The sequence below is a fragment of the Convolutriloba macropyga genome, chromosome 9 (genome assembly GCF_964194025.1).
Source record: "Convolutriloba macropyga chromosome 9, txConMacr16.3, whole genome shotgun sequence".
In the NCBI taxonomy this organism is placed as follows: domain Eukaryota; kingdom Metazoa; phylum Xenacoelomorpha; order Acoela; family Convolutidae; genus Convolutriloba; species Convolutriloba macropyga.
In genome coordinates, this window is record NC_134476.1 from 41622889 (window position 1) to 41632283 (window position 9395).

Sequence of the window (9395 nt, forward strand, 5' to 3'; positions counted from 1 at the left end):
GTGTTCACATGCGTGGCTGTAGACACGCGCTTGGCTTTAATTTCGGATCAAAATTCGGCTAAAAAGGAACCAAGACCTATCTAATTCTATGCCGTCTGGGGCAGAGACTCAGGAAGAGAGAAAGAGGCCCACAAATTGGGTTATGTTAGGGTAGGCAAGAATAATGAAAGGGCACACTGCACTGTAGAATAGGAAGAGCCCGAATAGGGGAGGAATTGAGGGTGGTGGGTTGGAGACTGAGGGGGACAGAATTAGGTTTTAAGGGATCAAAAAAATGGAGAGGAAAACTGAAGCAGGGACACATTTTGGAGCAAAAATAGGGATCATATTTTGGAGCAAAAAGACATGGGGAGAGAGAAAAACCATTAGTGCGTCAAAATCACAACACCAATTTCCGTAAGGCGCGCTTAACAAAAAGAGGACCCTAGTCGTGGAATCCGTTCAAATTCCGCTCAAAAAATGCAAGAGATGACCGGAACGAGCGGAATTTGACCGGAATGAGTTGTTGAAAAAAGTTGCAAGTAATGAGCGGATTTTCAGTGGAATAAAAACGCAAGAAATGGGCGGAATTTGACCGGAACAGAAAATGTAAGCTATGAGCGGAAACATTGAACCCCTTACCAGGTCGAGGTGTGCGGTAATTATCAGACTCAACCACACTCTAAAAAAGTTCAGGAAATTTTACCTGAACCGTGTTCAGGTAATTGGAAGTTCGGGCGAATTTCAGGTGTAAAAGCATCCGAAAAACACTTGTACTGTTTTTCAGGTAAATTTTTAACTAAACAGGCTCATGTGTGGTTACCTGAAAATAAATATTTATTGCATTCAGCAGTGAAACGACAAAAATTTTCTTCAAATAAAACTAAACTAAAACACAACAAAAACACAAATTCTAGGTGAAACATCAACACATTTATTAGGCAATGTCCAGTCGTTTTTCAAAATTACGGTTAAGTTTGGCAAAGTTTCGGTTAAGTTTAATATAAAATTTTCCTAATATTCAGCCGTACTGTTGATTTTAGCTTGAGCAGGCCATAACCGGTCCCAAGCCCGGTTGAGAGAAGGAGGAGGGGAAGACACCCTAATTATACTGAAAAATCTCAAAAAGTTGTTCAACTGTTGATTTTATTTGACAATATTTAACCCATTTTACATATTTTAGCTCTCGAAACGTCCTCTTATCAGACTATCGTGCGTTGGAAACGTCCTTTGACCAGACTAGTGTCCATTCTAAACCCGCCCATTCCTTGCTTTGTTTTATTCCGCTCAAAATTCGAACACTCCCTGCCTTTTTGTTGCGCACAAATTCTGCTTTTTTCTTGCCTTTTTTCTGCTCAAATTTTTCTCATTCCTTGCTCTTTTTTCGCTCAAAATCCGCTCATTCTGGTGAAAACAATGTAAGGGTTTTGAGCAAATTTTGCTAAACTGTCCGCTCAGATTCAGTTCATTTCTTGCATTTTTTCCCGCTCATTCCTCAGCCCAAGGATCTAATAGTAAAAAAAACTAATTGAAAGAAAATTAAAATATTTTTAGGTTTGAATCAATTTCGAAGAAGTTTCCGAAAAAAATCAGAGTCAAAGAAATTTTCGATCAAAATAGATGTGCTGAAAAGTGCCAGATTTCCCTGAATGTACTTCAAAAGCGCTACGATATATGCTAAAAATTTGAATTTTGTGGAAAATCCGGGGGGTAATCTTTATTTAAAAAAGCACCAACGCATGAATCGACTCATTCAAATCATGCCGTATAACGTTTGTGTCTGAGCTGTGTTTTATACTATTAGCAAAACTTATCAGCGGGAAAAGTGAAATTCAACTCGAATGGATAAAGCATATCAGAGAATTGCTTTGGATCTTAATGACAGATGGCCCAAAAGAGATCTTGTTCTACGAAAAGAAAAGTGCGAGCTATGGTCCAAACAAAGAAACGCCACAACGAATCAACAAGTCAAACGGAACTTAGGAAATGATTTTGAAGTATTGGGTGCTTCGATTGTAGTTTCGGAGTACACTTTTAAGTTCAATCGTGTGGGATCACATGAAAAATCGTGTGTCGACACACGATTTTATGGAAAAAAATGACACGATAAATTTGGCTGTTACATGATATTTTATGCAAGTTCACTCAAATTTCTCGGGTTGGGTATCACGAATTTTTGTGTGATTCAAATGAAATTTCATGTGATTTTATATGTAAAATCATATGAAAGGTCATGTGTTAATGTGTTAATTACATCAAAATTAATGTGAAATAGCACAAAAATCATGTACAAACAAACAAATACTCGTGTGATTTCCAATTTCAGAAATTCGTGTAAACTTAATATGAAAAATAATGTAACAGCCAGATTTATTGTGTGTCACTTTTCCCCGAAAATCGTATTTCGACAAACGATTTTTCATGTGATCTTACACTAAAAATCATGTGCACAGAAAAAATCATAATCTAGTTCCTCAGCACCCCTCACGCTGATATCAGACAGAAAATTTCGTATATGGAAACTGCGCTGTTGAAAGAGTATTCCGAAAATAAAACATTTTTTTCAAGTTTGAATTTAATAATGATTTAGCAAGCAAGCAAAAGTATTAGTTTTGGTTTTATTAAATCGTAGTGAAAGACGTTAATCGAGGAAACAGACAATTTATTTCCTACGAAACCCATGCAGGGTTCACGGAATTGGGAAGTCAAATTATTAGCCGTTTCTGTGGAGCGAACTATAATCGGACAAAAGTCGAGTCAAGCTCAGCGCCCAAATTTACCAAAACTTCATCAAATTCATTTTCTCCTGTTAATTTTGAAACTCATTCGTGTTATATTTTTCCAAAGCTTAGTGTTTATTGAATGACCTTTGAAGTGACAAAAAACAAAGCAATAATACGTACAAACTTAATAAAAGAGTGACGACTGAAACTTTTGATTTTCTGTCATTCTCGTGCTCTGTTTTTTTTAGAAAAAAACTCTCAAATTGTTGAATAAAATAAATCATTTTCAAAGCAAAACTGTCAACCACTCAAAATCAGCGTTCAAAACAAGCTTGATGCGACATTAATTTAGGTGGCCGTTTTTACTTATATTTGGTTTTTATGTAAGGTTCTTTTAAAGTAAGGTTTTTAAGAAGTTTTTTTTGCTATTTTTTGGTGTTCTGATTCAACTGCTTTTGAGTCTGGTTCAACGATTGCTTTGAAAGAGCTTATGGATCACTTAGCAGATACCAGCGTTGTTGTGAATGCTTTCATCAATCAATTGGAAGCCTGGCGTCCGAACAAAGATTACAACAAACAAAATTTTATATTTTTGCTGCCTTTTTCAAACGATTAGTGCAAGCTTGTGAATATTTAGGCATCAAAGCTGACTTGCAAATCAACATTGATGAAAAAAGCAAAAAAAAATCCACTTAATATTCTGATAAAATGGAGAGAGTATACAATAACATAAATTGGTACTCAACCAACGGTCTCTAATTTTACGAAATGACTTGAAGTACAGGCCCCAGTGTACGACAATATCAACAGGGAAAATTTTCATAAGCCTTTTAATAATCAGAACACTTTCGGACATAACAAAAATAACATTAGCAGAACTCACAACAACACTGATAACAGAAACAATAAGGATACGAATCAATTTTCCACTAATGCATTAAACAATTGGAAACAAAATTCGTTGAACTCAGATTGACCTCCAAACCAACATAGTCAACCGCCTTTCCCTACGGGTAAAAACAAAGATCAGCCTAACAGATCTTGCGAGAAATGCAAAGGAAGTCACATACTCGCTACATGCCCTGAATACCAGAAATGTTTGCCAGACCAAAGGTATGAAATTGAGAGCAAAAACAATCTTTGCTCAAACTGTCTAAGCAACAAATATTTTAAGCAGTCATGTCCGTTCACAAAACGATGCCAAACATGTAAAGAACTTCACCACGCAACTTTGCCTGATCCTTCGAAACAAGTTAAGCAGCCCAACCGCTGCTTTCTCAACAAGTAATCCAATCAACCTACACAAAATCTAACAAGCCGCCAAACACAGCCATCCTTTCAACAACCAAATCAAAACAAAAGTACTGGCACTGTCAGCAGTAAAAAAAGCCGGCACACAAAATATGGTCCATCGTTTTCTGGTAAACAACAATTACAACAACAAAATATTCAACGTGCCCGTTTGAATGCTTCGAAACCGACCCAAAACTTCAGTAACAACCGAAACACAATTCCTCCTCCTGAATGGTATGAACAACCACAAATACAACCAGTTTCATTTGTAAGCGAAAGTAAAGTGTTTGATACCTACGCCTTGATTGATCCCGGAAGCCAGTTCACCTTCCTGCTTGATAAAGTTACTAGCTTCCATGAGCTTCCCTGCCAAGCACATGCATCAACAATTCTGCAGTACCTAAACACCGAACATAAATTTCCACTATCAAAAATAAGTGATACAATGACAGTAACGCCGTTTGACAAAACCAATCAGCAATTCTGAATTGCAAGAGCTTTTAGCACGTCATTTCTCAATGTATCACCCGCTAACGTTCTTGAACTCAATCAACTATGCGATACCTTCAAGGAAATTAGTCAAAATTTTTTTCCTGACATAGCCAACGGTACATTAGGCGCCCAACTTGGTGTCAAAACTATTGGCTTCACATATCCATTCGACGTAATCCAAGGTAGGAAAAAGCCTCCATTCGGCGTCGAAAAAATCTTGGTTAGACTCTCGCTGGAGAGTACTAGCTTACTCATAAAACAATGAACGCAAACAAGCCCTAGCGCCAACCATTCGTTCACCATGTCCGCCGGAAAGACATTGAAGAAGAAGCATTGGACGAATTGGTTCAAAGATTCTGGAAAATAGAAGCTGAAGTTAGATTACGCGAACAAAATGAAGACAGCTCATTAGACCAATTAGCAGTGCGAACACTGGAAAACTCAATCTGTCACAACGGTGAAAGACATCAGATTGGCCTTCTTTGGAAACCTGTAAAGAAACTCCAGAATGACTCTTTCTCAGAAGTCAGTCAACCAAAAAGTCTACAAAAACGACTACAAAACGATCCCGGTCTCAATCAGAAGTACAACTAGACACTCCAAACAGAATTCGATAAAATTTTTGTCAAGCCAGTCGAAATGCAAGCACCACCTCCAGTATCAATATGGTACTTACCTCATCATCCAGTCACTAATCCAAACAATTCCGGAGCAGTGAGAAGAGTTGCCAACGCAGCATCAAAGCACGTTGGCATCACTGAACTCAAATCTTCTTACTGGTCCTGACTTGTTGAATAATTTAGTTGGAATTTTGTTAAGATTCAGAGAACATCCAGTCGCTGTCTTTTCAGACAACGAAGGGATGTTCATGCAAATTGACGTCAGACAAGAAGACCAGTCTGCTCTTCGTTTTCTTTAGATGATAGAAAACAACATAGGACAATTCCAGTTTACTAGGTTAATCTTCGGTGCTACATGTTCACAATTTTGCGCAATTTTTGTTCTTCATAAACGTGCTGAAGATACCAAAATTCAGTTTTCAGCAGCATTGCAAGCCATTAAGCACCACTTTTATATGCATGATTACATCCAGTCTTAGACAAAAGACTACCTAAAAAAGGCGGCTTTGGGTTGACAAAATTTGTGTCAAACACACCAGAACTTCTCGGTGAAATCTTATACACGTAACGACAAATGACGATTTTGTCATCTTTCCCCTACAACAATTTCCTAAAGTTTCAGCAGTGTACACAAAAAGGAAATTATTTAGTTTGGTGTCCTCAATCTTTGATCCCTTGGTCATATTATCTCCTCTGACAATTAGGATCAAAATGCTTTTGCAGCGGATTTGAAAACTTGAAAGAAAATGAGATGATATGATACCTCAAGAACTACACAATGTCCACCAGAAAGTTCTGAACAGCTACTTTGCCATGCTAGAAATCCTAACACAAATAACTGTTCACAATTTCAGCAAAATCAAAAGCAGCCAACTTCCTATCTTTGTGGATGCCTCAATGGCAGCTATGGCAGCCGTTTCTTTCCTCCGTACAACCAATAGTCAAACCAGTCCACAACAAGCATGTTTTCTCATGGGAAAATGCAAAGTTGCTCCCATTAAACAAATAAGCTTGCTAAAACGGAATTAGAATCAGCCGTTATTGGAGTACGCCTACTACAACTGATCAGGAGAGAAATGACATTGACATTCAATAAAATTTTTCCTTGGTCCGACAGCTAAATAGTGTTGGACTGGATAGCCTCAAAAAAGAAGCAAAACGTTTCTGTTTCAAACAGATTTCAAGAAACACAGAAAGTTCCCTCCCCAAGCAATGGCATCCTATCGCTACTTGTCTCAATCCCACTGATCACGGCACTCGTGGTCTTGAGACTAAAGAAAGTTAACAGAAATGGTTAGAGCCACCCCAATTTATCCGCCAAAATGAGTCATCTTGAAATGAGATGAACAAACCACGAGCAACCTGTGCTGCTACGACAAGAGGCTCCAAGACGCTTGAACTTGTCGTCGATTCAAGCAAATTTTCCACATTGAACAAAATTCTCCTGACAGTCGCAAGAGTTATCAGTTTTTTTATCGCGCAAAGTAAATGCGAAAGAACAATCAACAGTACACAACTGAAAACATTCAATCATCAAGAATTTATGTCCTAAAATTGCCTCAGGACAACTTTTTCCAATCGACAATTCATTCCCTACAAAGAGGTCTCGCACGCGTTTTTTCTCCGTAGTTTTTTAAATCGACTTTTCTTAGCTCCGGTTTTAGGCAACGTGAGTTACCCTTTCCCACAAATTGATGTACTGATGATACTGACAACATTTCAACCTACAATTTCAGAGCCAATTTCAAATAAGGTGACAAAAGACTTCAATCAATTGATGCCTCCGAAAACCCTTGATGCCCACTTTGTGCCCTTGCAGCATGTTGCCAATGTCATTGCAACCTTCAAGATGATTCAAACAAACCGCCAAAATTGCAACAAAAACTTTGAATCTTTTGTCCAGTAATTTGAAACTTAGACGTGATCTTTTAACAAATGATTAGACTAGAGATATGTTTTAAAACACCCGCTTTTGACATGCTACGTCAATCAGTTTTGTTTTGTGTTCCTTATTCGTGCTTTATCAGCTACAATGACGCTTGTCCGATAGAATTAAAACGCAACCACTGGATTTGAGGAAAAAAATTGCTTCTTGATACAAATGACATTCAATCCGAGTGCTACCACAGTGTCGACACCATTTTGAATTTTTTTTTGTAGGATAGTCTAAAGTTTTATTGCAATCTGCGTGGTCTCTTTTACTGAATAATCTTGATTTACCTTTATCTAAATTTCAAATGTTTGCTGATTATTTCTTATTGCGAATATTAAGGTTTTCATCCCCTGGCGATCTTTGATGTATTTTGAAAACCTGGTTGAGGGAGTTCGTTAGCTCAAATTGAGAATGTGATTGTGTGGTCCCAGTGGAATTATGTTGACGTCGTGTGTATTTGCATCAATTAGTGAGTGACTGTAGAGTGATAATTTTCCATAAATATATATATATATATATATATATATATACATATATATATATATATATATATATATATATATTAACATATATATATATATATAAATATATAAATATATATATATATATGTATGTATGTATGTATATAGAAGAGATGTTTTCACATTATTGATTATTATTATTTTTTTTAATTTATTTTTTCTCCTTGATATTATTATTCTATTTGGAACTCAAGATGCTGCTTCGCTTTCCTCATTTTTTTGGTGTGCGTTCTATTTAATTCTACTCTCCGGAGGTCGAGGTGGATGTTCTTAATGGCCAGGTCAGTTTGACAATGACGGGTGAAAAGCAGGCCTTACCCTGTTGCGTTATACCTGCAAGGTGACAGGCTGGAGGGCGCTGATTATAACTTCCGAAGGGCGACAGCCGGAGAGAGCGGATTATAACTTCCGGAGGGCGACAACCGGAGAGAGCGGATTATAGCTTCCGGAGAGAGCGAGATCATAGCAAAAGGAAACTAACTAATCTAAATTGACTTGAACTAAATTGAAAACTATTTTAAATTAATTCATGCAATTATTGAGCATGCATTTCAATTTTCAATTTAGCTTTCATTTTAACTATCATTTCCCCGCGCGTTTTGAGAGAGAGAAATAGAGATAATTGCGGCGTGTAAACAAACTGCCCAGATAGAGGACATGCGGTAATTATAGCTGCGCATATAGAAGACATGCAGTAATTATAGCAGCTCAGATTGAAAGTATGCGGTAATTTGCTATGCTCAGATGAAAGACAGAAAATAATTGCAGACTGCTCAGACGGAAGAGTCATTTTAAGTTTTACAGCCAAAACTGTAAATAGAAAAATGTGATATGAACAGATTCATGCTCAGCGCAAAAATCCAGCATGTTTTTTTCATGGTTCAGCTCTGAAGTGCTATGACAAATAGGTCCGGGAAGCATCATTATTTGTTTACTACTGAGATATACAGCATTATGCTAACATAGACAATTATGGGGCAAAGTCTGTATGGTCTGGCCAGTACCCATCTTTTGATCTGTCCGTTCAGGCCGGACCAAAATGTGGGTATTGGCCAGACCAAACAGACAGAAAAATGATATTGGGCAGACCGAGCAGACAGAAAAATGGTATTGGCCAGACCGAGCAGACCGAAATATTGGTCTTGGCCAGACCGAACAGACAGAAATACGGGTATTAGCCAGACCAAACAGACCGAAAAATGGGTATTGGACAGACGGAACAGACCGAAATCGGGGTATTAGCCAGGCCAAAAAAATACCGAAATTTGGGTACTGGCCAGACCGAACAGATCAAAATATGGGTATTGGCCAGACCGAACAAACCGAAATATGGGTATTGGCCAGACCGAACAGACCAAAATTGTCATAGTCCAGACGGAAGGACCATTTTTCAGACCATTTATCCAGAACATTGTGGACGGTCGCACCGGACCCCCCTGTCCACGACCCAAGTCCGTCTGGCCAATACCTGTCTTGGGTCGCCGTCTTCACCCTGCGAAGTAAATTGGGTTTGAATATAAACAAAATGCGGTCTAATTTTAAAGCAATAGCAAACGTACCAATAGCTTGTAGAAAAAAAATGATTCAAATTTCACATCAATCAGCTAAACAAATAACATTTCGAAACGAAGTCTATTTTGTTAGGTAGACTAGTTAGCTCCAAAAACTCAACCAAAAACACCAACTGTACTTTTTTGTTGTCCCTGGTCCTCTGCAATCAAAGTAATAATCAATGTTCTCAAACACATGGAGACAATGTGAATGTGAATGAAAAGAAAGTCATTGTTACAGCCTCATTAACTGGGTGTCTATTAGAGTTTTGGGTCAGCTGCCT